This window comes from Schistocerca piceifrons, chromosome 1 (assembly GCF_021461385.2).
Source record: "Schistocerca piceifrons isolate TAMUIC-IGC-003096 chromosome 1, iqSchPice1.1, whole genome shotgun sequence".
NCBI lineage: Eukaryota > Metazoa > Arthropoda > Insecta > Orthoptera > Acrididae > Schistocerca > Schistocerca piceifrons.
The window spans coordinates 456888142-456907344 of NC_060138.1; the positions used below are offsets into that span (position 1 = coordinate 456888142).

General features: G+C 53.9%; 25 non-coding genes across 25 annotated transcripts; all 25 read right to left on the reverse strand.

Annotated features, from left to right (window-relative positions):
- Positions 1 to 421: 421 nt before the first annotated feature.
- On the reverse strand, positions 422 to 503 carry Trnal-uag. Its single transcript has one exon. It is a non-coding gene; the product is annotated as a tRNA-Leu (tRNA).
- Positions 504 to 1250: 747 nt separating this feature from the next.
- On the reverse strand, positions 1251 to 1322 carry Trnah-gug. Its single transcript has one exon. It is a non-coding gene; the product is annotated as a tRNA-His (tRNA).
- Positions 1323 to 2267: 945 nt separating this feature from the next.
- On the reverse strand, positions 2268 to 2349 carry Trnal-uag. Its single transcript has one exon. It is a non-coding gene; the product is annotated as a tRNA-Leu (tRNA).
- A 747-nt stretch (positions 2350 to 3096) lies between these two features.
- Trnah-gug lies at positions 3097 to 3168 on the reverse strand. Its single transcript has one exon. It is a non-coding gene; the product is annotated as a tRNA-His (tRNA).
- Positions 3169 to 3533: 365 nt separating this feature from the next.
- Trnae-cuc lies at positions 3534 to 3605 on the reverse strand. Its single transcript has one exon. It is a non-coding gene; the product is annotated as a tRNA-Glu (tRNA).
- Positions 3606 to 4050: 445 nt separating this feature from the next.
- Positions 4051 to 4132, reverse strand: Trnal-uag. Its single transcript has one exon. It is a non-coding gene; the product is annotated as a tRNA-Leu (tRNA).
- Positions 4133 to 4879: 747 nt separating this feature from the next.
- Positions 4880 to 4951, reverse strand: Trnah-gug. The gene has a single exon. It is a non-coding gene; the product is annotated as a tRNA-His (tRNA).
- A 386-nt stretch (positions 4952 to 5337) lies between these two features.
- Positions 5338 to 5409, reverse strand: Trnae-cuc. The gene has a single exon. It is a non-coding gene; the product is annotated as a tRNA-Glu (tRNA).
- A 445-nt stretch (positions 5410 to 5854) lies between these two features.
- Trnal-uag lies at positions 5855 to 5936 on the reverse strand. The gene has a single exon. It is a non-coding gene; the product is annotated as a tRNA-Leu (tRNA).
- A 747-nt stretch (positions 5937 to 6683) lies between these two features.
- Trnah-gug lies at positions 6684 to 6755 on the reverse strand. The gene has a single exon. It is a non-coding gene; the product is annotated as a tRNA-His (tRNA).
- Positions 6756 to 7658: 903 nt separating this feature from the next.
- Positions 7659 to 7740, reverse strand: Trnal-uag. The gene has a single exon. It is a non-coding gene; the product is annotated as a tRNA-Leu (tRNA).
- Positions 7741 to 8487: 747 nt separating this feature from the next.
- On the reverse strand, positions 8488 to 8559 carry Trnah-gug. Its single transcript has one exon. It is a non-coding gene; the product is annotated as a tRNA-His (tRNA).
- A 386-nt stretch (positions 8560 to 8945) lies between these two features.
- Positions 8946 to 9017, reverse strand: Trnae-cuc. The gene has a single exon. It is a non-coding gene; the product is annotated as a tRNA-Glu (tRNA).
- A 445-nt stretch (positions 9018 to 9462) lies between these two features.
- Positions 9463 to 9544, reverse strand: Trnal-uag. The gene has a single exon. It is a non-coding gene; the product is annotated as a tRNA-Leu (tRNA).
- Positions 9545 to 10291: 747 nt separating this feature from the next.
- Trnah-gug lies at positions 10292 to 10363 on the reverse strand. The gene has a single exon. It is a non-coding gene; the product is annotated as a tRNA-His (tRNA).
- Positions 10364 to 11266: 903 nt separating this feature from the next.
- Trnal-uag lies at positions 11267 to 11348 on the reverse strand. The gene has a single exon. It is a non-coding gene; the product is annotated as a tRNA-Leu (tRNA).
- A 747-nt stretch (positions 11349 to 12095) lies between these two features.
- On the reverse strand, positions 12096 to 12167 carry Trnah-gug. The gene has a single exon. It is a non-coding gene; the product is annotated as a tRNA-His (tRNA).
- A 903-nt stretch (positions 12168 to 13070) lies between these two features.
- Trnal-uag lies at positions 13071 to 13152 on the reverse strand. The gene has a single exon. It is a non-coding gene; the product is annotated as a tRNA-Leu (tRNA).
- A 747-nt stretch (positions 13153 to 13899) lies between these two features.
- Positions 13900 to 13971, reverse strand: Trnah-gug. Its single transcript has one exon. It is a non-coding gene; the product is annotated as a tRNA-His (tRNA).
- Positions 13972 to 14874: 903 nt separating this feature from the next.
- On the reverse strand, positions 14875 to 14956 carry Trnal-uag. The gene has a single exon. It is a non-coding gene; the product is annotated as a tRNA-Leu (tRNA).
- Positions 14957 to 15703: 747 nt separating this feature from the next.
- Trnah-gug lies at positions 15704 to 15775 on the reverse strand. The gene has a single exon. It is a non-coding gene; the product is annotated as a tRNA-His (tRNA).
- A 386-nt stretch (positions 15776 to 16161) lies between these two features.
- Trnae-cuc lies at positions 16162 to 16233 on the reverse strand. Its single transcript has one exon. It is a non-coding gene; the product is annotated as a tRNA-Glu (tRNA).
- Positions 16234 to 16678: 445 nt separating this feature from the next.
- Trnal-uag lies at positions 16679 to 16760 on the reverse strand. The gene has a single exon. It is a non-coding gene; the product is annotated as a tRNA-Leu (tRNA).
- A 747-nt stretch (positions 16761 to 17507) lies between these two features.
- On the reverse strand, positions 17508 to 17579 carry Trnah-gug. Its single transcript has one exon. It is a non-coding gene; the product is annotated as a tRNA-His (tRNA).
- A 903-nt stretch (positions 17580 to 18482) lies between these two features.
- Positions 18483 to 18564, reverse strand: Trnal-uag. The gene has a single exon. It is a non-coding gene; the product is annotated as a tRNA-Leu (tRNA).
- Between the last annotated feature and the right edge of the window lie 639 nt (positions 18565 to 19203).

The window sequence follows — 19203 nt, forward strand, 5'->3', positions numbered from 1 at the left end:
CGAACGCAGCAGGCGCCCACGGTTAACTGACGACAACTGTAAAAAATCCACTCCCTCGCGTTATAGAACGGCGTGCTCCGGACGCATTTCGTGGAGACGAACGCCAGCAATGATGAGAGCAAAAGGTGCCTACAAATCCTGTCGTTGCACCACGCACTGTTCTACGACAATTCACCAAGCAGACGCTCACGCGTTGTTGTGTTGTTTCCTTTGCGGGCAATGAGTGCATCTGCCTTCGACACAGGAAACATTACACGTTCGGCAGCTGTGGGATTGGAACCCACGCCTCCGAAGAGAATGGTGCCTGAAACCAGCGCCTTAGACCGCTCGGCCACGCTACCTACACAACACGCGCGTCACAAGAGCTGCGTCCTACCCCACGAGAACACACCGCAACGGCACAAAAATGAGACGTAAAAAGTGGCAACGGTGGGATTCGAACCCACGCCTCCGGAGAGACTGGTGCCTAAAACCAGCGCCTTAGACCGCTCGGCCACGTTACCGTTGGACCAGCAGCGGCAAAACGTTTCGTTTGTACTACAAAGATCACTTCGAAATGGAAGTATCTTGGCAATCGCCGTGCCATGTATTTCCACTGCTCTCCCACTGGAAGCGTCTCTTTAGGCCATCCAACGCAAGAAAAAGCCGTGCCCGCCGTATGGTAGCGACGCCACTTGTCTGTAGCTGTCGCAGTTAAGGAGACAGCGTCAAGAGACGTTTTCGTGCCGTGACCAGGTTTCGAACCTGGGCTTTCCTTAACCACTAAAGTATCGTAGCTGTAACTGTCAGACGGAGTTAGAATGCTCCATGTATCAAACATATGTGAGCTCAAGGAGGTTACACTTGAAGGAAAAGCGGCAGGTTAACGCGATCACATCAAAACCCCCGGCAGCTACGGGATTCGAAACCGCGCCTACAGAGAGACTGGTGCCTTAAACCAGCGCCTTAAAGCGCTCGGCCACGCTGCATGCGCTGCTTGGTGCGCCAGTGTTCCTAGCATTTGTAGAAACAGTGCACGCCACAGCTTCCTGTTCTGCTGGGACTGGCTGCTCATCCATCGCACTTCAAACGACTGCCCTTTTCGACTACAGAGAGCAGCGGACGTCTGCGCTCTGGGAGGCGACATTACGTGTTGGGGATGAAGTGGTAGTGCTAACTGCGGCCTGCGGAACACGAGTGAAAAAATCAAGAGAGTACTGTCATTTCGAGTACTCGCCATTGCAACGGCAGCAAGGCAAAACTTTCAAAATTGCCGTGACCAGGATTCGAACCTGGGTTATTGCGGCCACAACGCAATGTCCTAACCACTAGACGATCACGGCCATGGCCACGGAGGCGCCCGCGAAGGCAGCTGGCTGCAATGCAAGTGGCGATACCCAGCAAAGCCTAGGCCAAGGTGTACGCCACAGCAGTGTCACACACGGTCTCCATCACATGTATACGAGCAAATGAACGTGCCTGCGCTGTCAGGACTCTAACTACAGTGGTTAGCTGCATTCACCTCCGTGGCAATGTCTTGCAGTCCTCCAAGCCTCTTGACTACAGGTACCGGTATGTGGCTCGATAACAAGTGGATAGACGCCGCATCTCTCTCGCCGTCAGGTGTTGCCGCGAGTCATACTTAACGTAGCTTTCTGCACGCGTCAGCGTAGCGGCAGTCGAGCAAAGTCGAGACAAGTCGCATAGGAGGAGCAAGAAAAACGCGCAAGTCCGGTACCGGGAATCGAAGCCGGGCCTCCTCGTTGAGAGCCAGGTATCCTAGCCACTAGACCAAACCGGATAACGACGGAAGTGCTCTTTCCAGCGAACGCAGCAGCCGCCCACGGTTAACTGACGACAACTGTAAAAAATCCACTCTCTCGCGTTATAGAACGGCGTGCTCCGGACGCATTTCGTGGAGACGAACGCCAGCAATGATGAGAGCAAAAGGTGCCTACAAATCCTGTCGTTGCACCACGCACTGTTCTACGACAATTCACCAAGCAGACGCTCACGCGTTGTTGTGTTGTTTCCTTTGCGGGTAATGAGTGCATCTGCCTTCGACACAGGAAACATTACACGTTCGGCAGCTGTGGGATTAGAACCCACGCCTCCGAAGAGAATGGTGCCTGAAACCAGCGCCTTAGACCGCTCGGCCACGCTACCTACACAACACGCGCGTCACAAGAGCTGCGTCCTATGTTAAGTCCCATAGTGCTCAGAACCAACCAGCTGCGTCCTACCCCACGAGAACACACCGCAACGGCACAAAAATGAGACGTAAAAAGTGGCAACGGTGGGATTCGAACCCACGCCTCCGGAGAGACTGGTGCCTAAAACCAGCGCCTTAGACCGCTCGGCCACGTTACCGTTGGATCAGCAGCGGCAAAACGTTTCGTTTGTACTACAAAGATCACTTCGAAATGGAAGTATCTTGGCAATCGCCGTGCCATGTATTTCCACTGCTCTCCCACTGGAAGCGTCTCTTTAGGCCATCCAACGCAAGAAAAAGCCGTGCCCGCCGTATGGTAGCGACGCCACTTGTCTGTAGCTGTCGCAGTTAAGGAGACAGCGTCAAGAGACGTTTTCGTGCCGTGACCAGGTTTCGAACCTGGGCTTTCCTTAACCACTAAAGTATCGTAGCTGTAACTGTCAGACGGAGTTAGAATGCTCCATGTATCAAACATATGTGAGCTCAAGGAGGTTACACTTGAAGGAAAAGCGGCAGGTTAACGCGATCACATCAAAACCCTCGGCAGCTACGGGATTCGAAACCGCGCCTACAGAGAGACTGGTGCCTTAAACCAGCGCCTTAAAGCGCTCGGCCACGCTACATGCGCTGCTTGGTGCGCCAGTGTTCCTAGCATTTGTAGAAACAGTGCACGCCACAGCTTCCTGTTCTGCTGCGACTGGCTGCTCATCCATCGCACTTCAAACGACTGCCCTTTTCGACTACAGAGAGCAGCGGGCGTCTGCGCTCTGGGAGGCGACATTACGTGTTGGGGATGAAGTGGTAGTGCTAACTGCGGCCTGCGGAACACGAGTGAAAAAATCAAGAGAGTACTGTCATTTCGAGTACTCGCCATTGCAACGGCAGCAAGGCAAAACTTTCAAAATTGCCGTGACCAGGATTCGAACCTGGGTTATTGCGGCCACAACGCAATGTCCTAACCACTAGACGATCACGGCCATGGCCACGGAGGCGCCCGCGAAGGCAGCTGGCTGCAATGCAAGTGGCGATACCCAGCAAAGCCTTGGCCAAGGTGTACGCCACAGCAGTGTCAGACACGGTCTCCATCACATGTATACGAGCAAATGAACGTGCCTGCGCTGTCAGGACTCTAACTAGAGTGGTTAGCTGCATTCACCTCCGTGGCAATGTCTTGCAGTCCTCCAAGCCTCTTGACTACAGGTACCGGTATGTGGCTCGATAACAAGTGGATAGACGCCGCATCTCTCTCGCCGTCAGGTGTTGCCGCGAGTCATACTTAACGTAGCTTTCTGCACGCGTCAGCGTAGCGTCAGTCGAGCAGAGGAGCAAGAAAAACGCGCAAGTCCGGTACCGGGAATCGAACCCGGGCCTCCTCGTTGAGAGCCAGGTATCCTAGCCACTAGACCAAACCGGATAACGACGGAAGTGCTCTTTCCAGCGAACGCAGCAGCCGCCCACGGTTAACTGACGACAACTGTAAATAATCCACTCTCTCGCATTATAGAACGGCGTGCTCCGGACGCATTTCGTGGAGACGAACGCCAGCAATGATGAGAGCAAAAGGTGCCTACAAATCCTGTCGTTGCACCACGCACTGTTCTACGACAATTCACCAAGCAGACGCTCACGCGTTGTTGTGTTGTTTCCTTTGCGGGTAATGAGTGCATCTGCCTTCGACACAGGAAACATTACACGTTCGGCAGCTGTGGGATTGGAACCCACGCCTCCGAAGAGAATGGTGCCTGAAACCAGCGCCTTAGACCGCTCGGCCACGCTACCTACACAACACGCGCGTCACAAGAGCTGCGTCCTACCCCACGAGAACACACCGCAACGGCACAAAAATGAGACGTAAAAAGTGGCAACGGTGGGATTCGAACCCACGCCTCCGGAGAGACTGGTGCCTAAAACCAGCGCCTTAGACCGCTCGGCGACGTTACTGTTGGATCAGCAGCGGCAAAACGTTTCGTTTGTACTACAAAGATCGCTTCGAAATGGAAGTATCTTGGCAATCGCCGTGCCATGTATTTCCACTGCTCTCCCACTGGAAGCGTCTCTTTAGGCCATCCAACGCAAGAAAAAGCCGTGCCCGCCGTATGGTAGCGACGCCACTTGTCTGTAGCTGTCGCAGTTAAGGAGACAGCGTCAAGAGACGTTTTCGTGCCGTGACCAGGTTTCGATCCTGGGCTTTCCTTAACCACTAAAGTATCGTAGCTGTAACTGTCAGACGGAGTTAGAATGCTCCATGTATCAAACATATGTGAGCTCAAGGAGGTTACACTTGAAGGAAAAGCGGCAGGTTAACGCGATCACATCAAAACCCCCGGCAGCTACGGGTTTCGAAACCGTGCCTACAGAGAGACTGGTGCCTTAAACCAGCGCCTTAAAGCGCTCGGCCACGCTACATGCGCTGCTTGGTGCGCCAGTGTTCCTAGCATTTGTAGAAACAGTGCACGCCACAGCTTCCTGTTCTGCTGGGACTGGCTGCTCATCCATCGCACTTCAAACGACTGCCCTTTTCGACTACAGAGAGCAGCGGACGTCTGCGCTCTGGGAGGCGACATTACGTGTTGGGGATGAAGTGGTAGTGCTAACTGCGGCCTGCGGAACACGAGTGAAAAAATCAAGAGAGTACTGTCATTTCGAGTACTCGCCATTGCAACGGCAGCAAGGCAAAACTTTCAAAATTGCCGTGACCAGGATTCGAACCTGGGTTATTGCGGCCACAACGCAATGTCCTAACCACTAGACGATCACGGCCATGGCCACGGAGGCGCCCGCGAAGGCAGCTGGCTGCAATGTAAGTGGCGATACCCAGCAAAGCCTAGGCCAAGGTGTACGCCACAGCAGTGTCAGACACGGTCTCCATCACATGTATACGAGCAAATGAACGTGCCTGCGCTGTCAGGACTCTAACTACAGTGGTTAGCTGCATTCACCTCCGTGGCATTGTCTTGCAGTCCTCCAAGCCTCTTGACTACAGGTACCGGTATGTGGCTCGATAACAAGTGGATAGACGCCGCATCTCTCTCGCCGTCAGGTGTTGCCGCGAGTCATACTTAACGTAGCTTTCTGCACGCGTCAGCGTAGCGTCAGTCGAGCAAAGTCGAGACAAGTCGCATAGGAGGAGCAAGAAAAACGCGCAAGTCCGGTACCGGGAATCGAACCCGGGCCTCCTCGTTGAGAGCCAGGTATCCTAGCCACTAGACCAAACCGGATAACGACGGAAGTGCTCTTTCCAGCGAACGCAGCAGCCGCCCACGGTTAACTGACGACAACTGTAAAAAATCCACTCTCTCGCGTTATAGAACGGCGTGCTCCGGACGCATTTCGTGGAGACGAACGCCAGCAATGATGAGAGCAAAAGGTGCCTACAAATCCTGTCGTTGCACCACGCACTGTTCTACGACAATTCACCAAGCAGACGCTCACGCGTTGTTGTGTTGTTTCCTTTGCGGGCAATGAGTGCATCTGCCTTCGACACAGGAAACATTACACGTTCGGCAGCTGTGGGATTGGAACCCACGCCTCCGAAGAGAATGGTGCCTGAAACCAGCGCCTTAGACCGCTCGGCCACGCTACCTACACAACACGCGCGTCACAAGAGCTGCGTCCTACCCCACGAGAACACACCGCAACGGCACAAAAATGAGACGTAAAAAGTGGCAACGGTGGGATTCGAACCCACGCCTCCGGAGAGACTGGTGCCTAAAACCAGCGCCTTAGACCGCTCGGCCACGTTACCGTTGGACCAGCAGCGGCAAAACGTTTCGTTTGTACTACAAAGATCACTTCGAAATGGAAGTATCTTGGCAATCGCCGTGCCATGTATTTCCACTGCTCTCCCACTGGAAGCGTCTCTTTAGGCCATCCAACGCAAGAAAAAGCCGTGCCCGCCGTATGGTAGCGACGCCACTTGTCTGTAGCTGTCGCAGTTAAGGAGACAGCGTCAAGAGACGTTTTCGTGCCGTGACCAGGTTTCGAACCTGGGCTTTCCTTAACCACTAAAGTATCGTAGCTGTAACTGTCAGACGGAGTTAGAATGCTCCATGTATCAAACATATGTGAGCTCAAGGAGGTTACACTTGAAGGAAAAGCGGCAGGTTAACGCGATCACATCAAAACCCCCGGCAGCTACGGGATTCGAAACCGCGCCTACAGAGAGACTGGTGCCTTAAACCAGCGCCTTAAAGCGCTCGGCCACGCTACATGCGCTGCTTGGTGCGCCAGTGTTCCTAGCATTTGTAGAAACAGTGCACGCCACAGCTTCCTGTTCTGCTGCGACTGGCTGCTCATCCATCGCACTTCAAACGGCTGCCCTTTTCGACTACAGAGAGCAGCGGACGTCTGCGCTCTGGGAGGCGACATTACGTGTTGGGGATGAAGTGGTAGTGCTAACTGCGGCCTGCGGAACACGAGTGAAAAAATCAAGAGAGTACTGTCATTTCGAGTACTCGCCATTGCAACGGCAGCAAGGCAAAACTTTCAAAATTGCCGTGACCAGGATTCGAACCTGGGTTATTGCGGCCACAACGCAATGTCCTAACCACTAGACGATCACGGCCATGGCCACGGAGGCGCATGCGAAGGCAGCTGGCTGCAATGCAAGTGGCGATACCCAGCAAATCCTAGGCCAAGGTGTACGCCACAGCAGTGTCAGACACGGTCTCCATCACATGTATACGAGCAAATGAACGTGCCTGCGCTGTCAGGACTCTAACTACAGTGGTTAGCTGCATTCACCTCCGTGGCAATGTCTTGCAGTCCTCCAAGCCTCTTGACTACAGGTACCGGTATGTGGCTCGATAACAAGTGGATAGACGCCGCATTTCTCTCGCCGTCAGGTGTTGCCGCGAGTCATACTTAACGTAGCTTTCTGCACGCGTCAGCGTAGCGTCAGTCGAGCAAAGTCGAGACAAGTCGCATAGGAGGAGCAAGAAAAACGCGCAAGTCCGGTACCGAGAATCGAACCCGGGCCTCCTCGTTGAGAGCCAGGTATCCTAGCCACTAGACCAAACCGGATAACGACGGAAGTGCTCTTTTTAGCGAACGCAGCAGCCGCCCACGGTTAACTGACGACAACTGTAAAAAATCCACTCTCTCGCGTTATAGAACGGCGTGCTCCGGACGCATTTCGTGGAGACGAACGCCAGCAATGATGAGAGCAAAAGGTGCCTACAAATCCTGTCGTTGCACCACGCACTGTTCTACGACAATTCACCAAGCAGACGCTCACGCGTTGTTGTGTTGTTTCCTTTGCGGGCAATGAGTGCATCTGCCTTCGACACAGGAAACATTACACGTTCGGCAGCTGTGGGATTGGAACCCACGCCTCCGAAGAGAATGGTGCCTGAAACCAGCGCCTTAGACCGCTCGGCCACGCTACCTACACAACACGCGCGTCACAAGAGCTGCGTCCTACCCCACGAGAACACACCGCAACGGCACAAAAATGAGACGTAAAAAGTGGCAACGGTGGGATTCGAACCCACGCCTCCGGAGAGACTGGTGCCTAAAACCAGCGCCTTAGACCGCTCGGCCACGTTACCGTTGGACCAGCAGCGGCAAAACGTTTCGTTTGTACTACAAAGATCACTTCGAAATGGAAGTATCTTGGCAATCGCCGTGCCATGTATTTCCACTGCTCTCCCACTGGAAGCGTCTCTTTAGGCCATCCAACGCAAGAAAAAGCCGTGCCCGCCGTATGGTAGCGACGCCACTTGTCTGTAGCTGTCGCAGTTAAGGAGACAGCGTCAAGAGACGTTTTCGTGCCGTGACCAGGTTTCGAACCTGGGCTTTCCTTAACCACTAAAGTATCGTAGCTGTAACTGTCAGACGGAGTTAGAATGCTCCATGTATCAAACATATGTGAGCTCAAGGAGGTTACACTTGAAGGAAAAGCGGCAGGTTAACGCGATCACATCAAAACCCCCGGCAGCTACGGGATTCGAAACCGCGCCTACAGAGAGACTGGTGCCTTAAACCAGCGCCTTAAAGCGCTCGGCCACGCTACATGCGCTGCTTGGTGCGCCAGTGTTCCTAGCACTTGTAGAAACAGTGCACGCCACAGCTTCCTGTTCTGCTGCGACTGGCTGCTCATCCATCGCACTTCAAACGGCTGCCCTTTTCGACTACAGAGAGCAGCGGACGTCTGCGCTCTGGGAGGCGACATTACGTGTTGGGGATGAAGTGGTAGTGCTAACTGCGGCCTGCGGAACACGAGTGAAAAAATCAAGAGAGTACTGTCATTTCGAGTACTCGCCATTGCAACGGCAGCAAGGCAAAACTTTCAAAATTGCCGTGACCAGGATTCGAACCTGGGTTATTGCGGCCACAACGCAATGTCCTAACCACTAGACGATCACGGCCATGGCCACGGAGGCGCCCGCGAAGGCAGCTGGCTGCAATGCAAGTGGCGATACCCAGCAAATCCTAGGCCAAGGTGTACGCCACAGCAGTGTCAGACACGGTCTCCATCACATGTATACGAGCAAATGAACGTGCCTGCGCTGTCAGGACTCTAACTACAGTGGTTAGCTGCATTCACCTCCGTGGCAATGTCTTGCAGTCCTCCAAGCCTCTTGACTACAGGTACCGGTATGTGGCTCGATAACAAGTGGATAGACGCCGCATCTCTCTCGCCGTCAGGTGTTGCCGCGAGTCATACTTAACGTAGCTTTCTGCACGCGTCAGCGTAGCGTCAGTCGAGCAAAGTCGAGACAAGTCGCATAGGAGGAGCACGAAAAACGCGCAAGTCCGGTACCGGGAATCGAACCCGGGCCTCCTCGTTGAGAGCCAGGTATCCTAGCCACTAGACCAAACCGGATAACGACGGAAGTGCTCTTTCCAGCGAACGCAGCAGCCGCCCGCGGTTAACTGACGACAACTGTAAAAAATCCACTCTCTCGCGTTATAGAACGGCGTGCTCCGGACGCATTTCGTGGAGACGAACGCCAGCAATGATGAGAGCAAAAGGTGCCTACAAATCCTGTCGTTGCACCACGCACTGTTCTACGACAATTCACCAAGCAGACGCTCACGCGTTGTTGTGTTGTTTCCTTTGCGGGTAATGAGTGCATCTGCCTTCGACACAGGAAACATTATACGTTCGGCAGCTGTGGGATTGGAACCCACGCCTCCGAAGAGAATGGTGCCTGAAACCAGCGCCTTAGACCGCTCGGCCACGCTACCTACACAACACGCGCGTCACAAGAGCTGCGTCCTACCCCACGAGAACACACCGCAACGGCACAAAAATGAGACGTAAAAAGTGGCAACGGTGGGATTCGAACCCACGCCTCCGGAGAGACTGGTGCCTAAAACCAGCGCCTTAGACCGCTCGGCCACGTTACCGTTGGACCAGCAGCGGCAAAACGTTTCGTTTGTACTACAAAGATCACTTCGAAATGGAAGTATCTTGGCAATCGCCGTGCCATGTATTTCCACTGCTCTCCCACTGGAAGCGTCTCTTTAGGCCATCCAACGCAAGAAAAAGCCGTGCCCGCCGTATGGTAGCGACGCCACTTGTCTGTAGCTGTCGCAGTTAAGGAGACAGCGTCAAGAGACGTTTTCGTGCCGTGACCAGGTTTCGAACCTGGGCTTTCCTTAACCACTAAAGTATCGTAGCTGTAACTGTCAGACGGAGTTAGAATGCTCCATGTATCAAACATATGTGAGCTCAAGGAGGTTACACTTGAAGGAAAAGCGGCAGGTTAACGCGATCACATCAAAACCCCCGGCAGCTACGGGATTCGAAACCGCGCCTACAGAGAGACTGGTGCCTTAAACCAGCGCCTTAAAGCGCTCGGCCACGCTACATGCGCTGCTTGGTGCGCCAGTGTTCCTAGCATTTGTAGAAACAGTGCACGCCACAGCTTCCTGTTCTGCTGCGACTGGCTGCTCATCCATCGCACTTCAAACGACTGCCCTTTTCGACTACAGAGAGCAGCGGACGTCTGCGCTCTGGGAGGCGACATTACGTGTTGGGGATGAAGTGGTAGTGCTAACTGCGGCCTGCGGAACGCGAGTGAAAAAATCAAGAGAGTACTGTCATTTCGAGTACTCGCCATTGCAACGGCAGCAAGGCAAAACTTTCAAAATTGCCGTGACCAGGATTCGAACCTGGGTTATTGCGGCCACAACGCAATGTCCTAACCACTAGACGATCACGGCCATGGCCACGGAGGCGCCCGCGAAGGCAGCTGGCTGCAATGCAAGTGGCGATACCCAGCAAAGCCTAGGCCAAGGTGTACGCCACAGCAGTGTCAGACACGGTCTCCATCACATGTATACGAGCAAATGAACGTGCCTGCGCTGTCAGGACTCTAACTACAGTGGTTAGCTGCATTCACCTCCGTGGCAATGTCTTGCAGTCCTCCAAGCCTCTTGACTACAGGTACCGGTATGTGGCTCGATAACAAGTGGATAGACGCCGCATCTCTCTCGCCGTCAGGTGTTGCCGCGAGTCATACTTAACGTATCTTTCTGCACGCGTCAGCGTAGCGTCAGTCGAGCAAAGTCGAGACAAGTCGCATAGGAGGAGCAAGGAAAACGCGCAAGTCCGGTACCGAGAATCGAACCCGGGCCTCCTCGTTGAGAGCCAGGTATCCTAGCCACTAGACCAAACCGGATAACGACGGAAGTGCTCTTTCCAGCGAACGCAGCAGCCGCCCACGGTTAACTGACGACAACTGTAAAAAATCCACTCTCTCGCGTTATAGAACGGCGTGCTCCGGACGCATTTCGTGGAGACGAACGCCAGCAATGATGAGAGCAAAAGGTGCCTACAAATCCTGTCGTTGCACCACGCACTGTTCTACGACAATTCACCAAGCAGACGCTCACGCGTTGTTGTGTTGTTTCCTTTGCGGGCAATGAGTGCATCTGCCTTCGACACAGGAAACATTACACGTTCGGCAGCTGTGGGATTGGAACCCACGCCTCCGAAGAGAATGGTGCCTGAAACCAGCGCCTTAGACCGCTCGGCCACGCTACCTACACAACACGCGCGTCACAAGAGCTGCGTCCTACCCCACGAGAACACACCGCAACGGCACAAAAATGAGACGTAAAAAGTGGCAACGGTGGGATTCGAACCCACGCCTCCGGAGAGACTGGTGCCTAAAACCAGCGCCTTAGACCGCTCGGCCACGTTACCGTTGGATCAGCAGCGGCAAAACGTTTCGTTTGTACTACAAAGATCACTTCGAAATGGAAGTATCTTGGCAATCGCCGTGCCATGTATTTCCACTGCTCTCCCACTGGAAGTGTCTCTTTAGGCCATCCAACGCAAGAAAAAGCCGTGCCCGCTGTATGGTAGCGACGCCACTTGTCTGTAGCTGTCGCAGTTAAGGAGACAGCGTCAAGAGACGTTTTCGTGCCGTGACCAGGTTTCGAACCTGGGCTTTCCTTAACCACTAAAGTATCGTAGCTGTAACTGTCAGACGGAGTTAGAATGCTCCATGTATCAAACATATGTGAGCTCAAGGAGGTTACACTTGAAGGAAAAGCGGCAGGTTAACGCGATCACATCAAAACCCCCGGCAGCTGCGGGATTCGAAACCGCGCCTACAGAGAGACTGGCGCCTTAAACCAGCGCCTTAAAGCGCTCGGCCACGCTACATGCGCTGCTTGGTGCGCCAGTGTTCCTAGCATTTGTAGAAACAGTGCACGCCACAGCTTCCTGTTCTGCTGGGGCTGGCTGCTCATCCATCGCACTTCAAACGACTGCCCTTTTCGACTACAGAGAGCAGCGGACGTCTGCGCTCTGGGAGGCGACATTACGTGTTGGGGATGAAGTGGTAGTGCTAACTGCGGCCTGCGGAACACGAGTGAAAAAATCAAGAGAGTACTGTCATTTCGAGTACTCGCCATTGCAACGGCAGCAAGGCAAAACTTTCAAAATTGCCGTGACCAGGATTCGAACCTGGGTTATTGCGGCCACAACGCAATGTCCTAACCACTAGACGATCACGGCCATGGCCACGGAGGCGCCCGCGAAGGCAGCTGGCTGCAATGCAAGTGGCGATACCCAGCAAAGCCTAGGCCAAGGTGTACGCCACAGCAGTGTCAGACACGGTCTCCATCACATGTATACGAGCAAATGAACGTGCCTGCGCTGTCAGGACTCTAACTACAGTGGTTAGCTGCATTCACCTCCGTGGCAATGTCTTGCAGTCCTCCAAGCCTCTTGACTACAGGTACCGGTATGTGGCTCGATAACAAGTGGATAGACGCCGCATCTCTCTCGCCGTCAGGTGTTGCCGCGAGTCATACTTAACGTATCTTTCTGCACGCGTCAGCGTAGCGTCAGTCGAGCAAAGTCGACACAAGTCGCATAGGAGGAGCAAGGAAAACGCGCAAGTCCGGTACCGAGAATCGAACCCGGGCCTCCTCGTTGAGAGCCAGGTATCCTAGCCACTAGACCAAACCGGATAACGACGGAAGTGCTCTTTCCAGCGAACGCAGCAGCCGCCCACGGTTAACTGACGACAACTGTAAAAAATCCACTCTCTCGCGTTATAGAACGGCGTGCTCCGGACGCATTTCGTGGAGACGAACGCCAGCAATGATGAGAGCAAAAGGTGCCTACAAATCCTGTCGTTGCACCACGCACTGTTCTACGACAATTCACCAAGCAGACGCTCACGCGTTGTTGTGTTGTTTCCTTTGCGGGCAATGAGTGCATCTGCCTTCGACACAGGAAACATTACACGTTCGGCAGCTGTGGGATTGGAACCCACGCCTCCGAAGAGAATGGTGCCTGAAACCAGCGCCTTAGACCGCTCGGCCACGCTACCTACACAACACGCGCGTCACAAGAGCTGCGTCCTACCCCACGAGAACACACCGCAACGGCACAAAAATGAGACGTAAAAAGTGGCAACGGTGGGATTCGAACCCACGCCTCCGGAGAGACTGGTGCCTAAAACCAGCGCCTTAGACCGCTCGGCCACGTTACCGTTGGATCAGCAGCGGCAAAACGTTTCGTTTGTACTACAAAGATCACTTCGAAATGGAAGTATCTTGGCAATCGCCGTGCCATGTATTTCCACTGCTCTCCCACTGGAAGTGTCTCTTTAGGCCATCCAACGCAAGAAAAAGCCGTGCCCGCTGTATGGTAGCGACGCCACTTGTCTGTAGCTGTCGCAGTTAAGGAGACAGCGTCAAGAGACGTTTTCGTGCCGTGACCAGGTTTCGAACCTGGGCTTTCCTTAACCACTAAAGTATCGTAGCTGTAACTGTCAGACGGAGTTAGAATGCTCCATGTATCAAACATATGTGAGCTCAAGGAGGTTACACTTGAAGGAAAAGCGGCAGGTTAACGCGATCACATCAAAACCCCCGGCAGCTGCGGGATTCGAAACCGCGCCTACAGAGAGACTGGCGCCTTAAACCAGCGCCTTAAAGCGCTCGGCCACGCTACATGCGCTGCTTGGTGCGCCAGTGTTCCTAGCATTTGTAGAAACAGTGCACGCCACAGCTTCCTGTTCTGCTGGGGCTGGCTGCTCATCCATCGCACTTCAAACGACTGCCCTTTTCGACTACAGAGAGCAGCGGACGTCTGCGCTCTGGGAGGCGACATTACGTGTTGGGGATGAAGTGGTAGTGCTAACTGCGGCCTGCGGAACACGAGTGAAAAAATCAAGAGAGTACTGTCATTTCGAGTACTCGCCATTGCAACGGCAGCAAGGCAAAACTTTCAAAATTGCCGTGACCAGGATTCGAACCTGGGTTATTGCGGCCACAACGCAATGTCCTAACCACTAGACGATCACGGCCATGGCCACGGAGGCGCCCGCGAAGGCAGCTGGCTGCAATGCAAGTGGCGATACCCAGCAAAGCCTAGGCCAAGGTGTACGCCACAGCAGTGTCAGACACGGTCTCCATCACATGTATACGAGCAAATGAACGTGCCTGCGCTGTCAGGACTCTAACTACAGTGGTTAGCTGCATTCACCTCCGTGGCAATGTCTTGCAGTCCTCCAAGCCTCTTGACTACAGGTACCGGTATGTGGCTCGATAACAAGTGGATAGACGCCGCATCTCTCTCGCCGTCAGGTGTTGCCGCGAGTCATACTTAACGTATCTTTCTGCACGCGTCAGCGTAGCGTCAGTCGAGCAAAGTCGAGACAAGTCGCATAGGAGGAGCAAGAAAAACGCGCAAGTCCGGTACCGGGAATCGAACCCGGGCCTCCTCGTTGAGAGCCAGGTATCCTAGCCACTAGACCAAACCGTATAACGACGAAAGTGCTCTTTCCAGCGAACGCAGCAGCCGCCCACGGTTAACTGACGACAACTGTAAAAAATCCACTCTCTCGCGTTATAGAACGGCGTGCTCCGGACGCATTTCGTGGAGACGAACGCCAGCAATGATGAGAGCAAAAGGTGCCTACAAATCCTGTCGTTGCACCACGCACTGTTCTACGACAATTCACCAAGCAGACGCTCACGCGTTGTTGTGTTGTTTCCTTTGCGGGTAATGAGTGCATCTGCCTTCGACACAGGAAACATTACACGTTCGGCAGCTGTGGGATTGGAACCCACGCCTCCGAAGAGAATGGTGCCTGAAACCAGCGCCTTAGACCGCTCGGCCACGCTACCTACACAACACGCGCGTCACAAGAGCTGCGTCCTACCCCACGAGAACACACCGCAACGGCACAAAAATGAGACGTAAAAAGTGGCAACGGTGGGATTCGAACCCACGCCTCCGGAGAGACTGGTGCCTAAAACCAGCGCCTTAGACCGCTCGGCCACGTTACCGTTGGACCAGCAGCGGCAAAACGTTTCGTTTGTACTACAAAGATCACTTCGAAATGGAAGTATCTTGGCAATCGCCGTGCCATGTATTTCCACTGCTCTCCCACTGGAAGCGTCTCTTTAGGCCATCCAACGCAAGAAAAAGCCGTGCCCGCCGTATGGTAGCGACGCCACTTGTCTGTAGCTGTCGCAGTTAAGGAGACAGCGTCAAGAGACGTTTTCGTGCCGTGACCAGGTTTCGAACCTGGGCTTTCCTTAACCACTAAAGTATCGTAGCTGTAACTGTCAGACGGAGTTAGAATGCTCCATGTATCAAACATATGTGAGCTCAAGGAGGTTACACTTGAAGGAAAAGCGGCAGGTTAACGCGATCACATCAAAACCCCCGGCAGCTACGGGATTCGAAACCGCGCCTACAGAGAGACTGGTGCCTTAAACCAGCGCCTTAAAGCGCTCGGCCACGCTACATGCGCTGCTTGGTGCGCCAGTGTTCCTAGCATTTGTAGAAACAGTGCACGCCACAGCTTCCTGTTCTGCTGCGACTGGCTGCTCATCCATCGCACTTCAAACGACTGCCCTTTTCGACTACAGACAGCAGCGGACGTCTGCGCTCTGGGAGGCGACATTACGTGTTGGGGATGAAGTGGTAGTGCTAACTGCGGCCTGCGGAACACGAGTGAAAAAATCAAGAGAGTACTGTCATTTCGAGTACTCGCCATTGCAACGGCAGCAAGGCAAAACTTTCAAAATTGCCGTGACCAGGATTCGAACCTGGGTTATTGCGGCCACAACGCAATGTCCTAACCACTAGACGATCACGGCCATGGCCACGGAGGCGCCCGCGAAGGCAGCTGGCTGCAATGCAAGTGGCGATACCCAGCAAAGCCTAGGCCAAGGTGTACGCCACAGCAGTGTCAGACACGGTCTCCATCACATGTATACGAGCAAATGAACGTGCCTGCGCTGTCAGGACTCTAACTACAGTGGTTAGCTGCATTCACCTCCGTGGCAATGTCTTGCAGTCCTCCAAGCCTCTTGACTACAGGTACCGGTATGTGGCTCGATAACAAGTGGATAGACGCCGCATCTCTCTCGCCGTCAGGTGTTGCCGCGAGTCATACTTAACGTAGCTTTCTGCACGCGTCAGCGTAGCGTCAGTCGAGCAAAGTCGAGACAAGTCGCATAGGAGGAGCAAGAAAAACGCGCAAGTCCGGTACCGGGAATCGAACCCGGGCCTCCTCGTTGAGAGCCAGGTATCCTAGCCACTAGACCAAACCGGATAACGACGAAAGTGCTCTTTCCAGCGAACGCAGCAGCCGCCCACGGTTAACTGACGACAACTGTAAAAAATCCACTCTCTCGCATTATAGAACGGCGTGCTCCGGACGCATTTCGTGGAGACGAACGCCAGCAATGATGAGAGCAAAAGGTGCCTACAAATCCTGTCGTTGCACCACGCACTGTTCTACGACAATTCACCAAGCAGACGCTCACGCGTTGTTGTGTTGTTTCCTTTGCGGGTAATGAGTGCATCTGCCTTCGACACAGGAAACATTACACGTTCGGCAGCTGTTTTATTGGAACCCACGCCTCCGAAGAGAATGGTGCCTGAAACCAGCGCCTTAGACCGCTCGGCCACGCTACCTACACAACACGCGCGTCACAAGAGCTGCGTCCTACCCCACTAGAACACACCGCAACGGCACAAAAATGAGACGTAAAAAGTGGCAACGGTGGGATTCGAACCCACGCCTCCGGAGAGACTGGTGCCTAAAACCAGCGCCTTAGACCGCTCGGCCACGTTACCGTTGGATCAGCAGCGGCAAAACGTTTCGTTTGTACTACAAAGATCACTTCGAAATGGAAGTATCTTGGCAATCGCCGTGCCATGTATTTCCACTGCTCTCCCACTGGAAGTGTCTCTTTAGGCCATCCAACGCAAGAAAAAGCCGTGCCCGCCGTATGGTAGCGACGCCACTTGTCTGTAGCTGTCGCAGTTAAGGAGACAGCGTCAAGAGACGTTTTCGTTCCGTGACCAGGTTTCGAACCTGGGCTTTCCTTAACCACTAAAGTATCGTAGCTGTAACTGTCAGACGGAGTTAGAATGCTCCATGTATCAAACATATGTGAGCTCAAGGAGGTTACACTTGAAGGAAAAGCGGCAGGTTAACGCGATCACATCAAAACCCCCGGCAGCTGCGGGATTCGAAACCGCGCCTACAGAGAGACTGGTGCCTTAAACCAGCGCCTTAAAGCGCTCGGCCACGCTACATGCGCTGCTTGGTGCGCCAGTGTTCCTAGCATTTGTAGAAACAGTGCACGCCACAGCTTCCTGTTCTGCTGCGACTGGCTGCTCATCCATCGCACTTCAAACGACTGCCCTTTTCGACTACAGAGAGCAGCGGACGTCTGCGCTCTGGGAGGCGACATTACGTGTTGGGGATGAAGTGGTAGTGCTAACTGCGGCCTGCGGAACACGAGTGAAAAAATCAAGAGAGTACTGTCATTTCGAGTACTCGCCATTGCAACGGCAGCAAGGCAAAACTTTCAAAATTGCCGTGACCAGGATTCGAACCTGGGTTATTGCGGCCACAACGCAATGTCCTAACCACTAGACGATCACGGCCATGGCCACGGAGGCGCCCGCGAAGGCAGCTGGCTGCAATGCAAGTGGCGATACCCAGCAAAGCCTAGGCCAAGGTGTACGCCACAGCAGTGTCAGACACGGTCTCCATCACATGTATACGAGCAAATGAACGTGCCTGCGCTGTCAGGACTCTAACTACAGTGGTTAGCTGCATTCACCTCCGTGGCAATGTCTTGCAGTCCTCCAAGCCTCTTGACTACAGGTACCGGTATGTGGCTCGATAACAAGTGGATAGACGCCGCATCTCTCTCGCCGTCAGGTGTTGCCGCGAGTCATACTTAACGTATCTTTCTGCACGCGTCAGCGTAGCGTCAGTCGAGCAAAGTCGAGACAAGTCGCATAGGAGGAGCAAGAAAAACGCGCAAGTCCGGTACCGGGAATCGAACCCGGGCCTCCTCGTTGAGAGCCAGGTATCCTAGCCACTAGACCAAACCGTATAACGACGAAAGTGCTCTTTCCAGCGAACGCAGCAGCCACCCACGGTTAACTGACGACAACTGTAAAAAATCCACTCTCTCGCGTTATAGAACGGCGTGCTCCGGACGCATTTCGTGGAGACGAACGCCAGCAATGATGAGAGCAAAAGGTGCCTACAAATCCTGTCGTTGCACCACGCACTGTTCTACGACAATTCACCAAGCAGACGCTCACGCGTTGTTGTGTTGTTTCCTTTGCGGGTAATGAGTGCATCTGCCTTCGACACAGGAAACATTACACGTTCGGCAGCTGTTTTATTGGAACCCACGCCTCCGAAGAGAATGGTGCCTGAAACCAGCGCCTTAGACCGCTCGGCCACGCTACCTACACAACACGCGCGTCACAAGAGCTGCGTCCTACCCCACGAGAACACACCGCAACGGCACAAAAATGAGACGTAAAAAGTGGCAACGGTGGGATTCGAACCCATGCCTCCGGAGAGACTGGTGCCTAAAACCAGCGCCTTAGACCGCTCGGCCACGTTACCGTTGGATCAGCAGCGGCAAAACGTTTCGTTTGTACTACAAAGATCACTTCGAAATGGAAGTATCTTGGCACTCGCCGTGCCATGTATTTCCACTGCTCTCCCACTGGAAGTGTCTCTTTAGGCCATCCAACGCAAGAAAAAGCCGTGCCCGCCGTATGGTAGCGACGCCACTTGTCTGTAGCTGTCGCAGTTAAGGAGACAGCGTCAAGAGACGTTTTCGTGCCGTGACCAGGTTTCGAACCTGGGCTTTCCTTAACCACTAAAGTATCGTAGCTGTAACTGTCAGACGGAGTTAGAATGCTCCATGTATCAAACATATGTGAGCTCAAGGAGGTTACACTTGAAGGAAAAGCGGCAGGTTAACGCGATCACATCAAAACCCCCGGCAGCTACGGGATTCGAAACCGCGCCTACAGAGAGACTGGTGCCTTAAACCAGCGCCTTAAAGCGCTCGGCCACGCTACATGCGCTGCTTGGTGCGCCAGTGTTCCTAGCATTTGTAGAAACAGTGCACGCCACAGCTTCCTGTTCTGCTGGGACTGGCTGCTCATCCATCGCACTTCAAACGACTGCCCTTTTCGACTACAGAGAGCAGCGGACGTCTGCGCTCTGGGAGGCGACATTACGTGTTGGGGATGA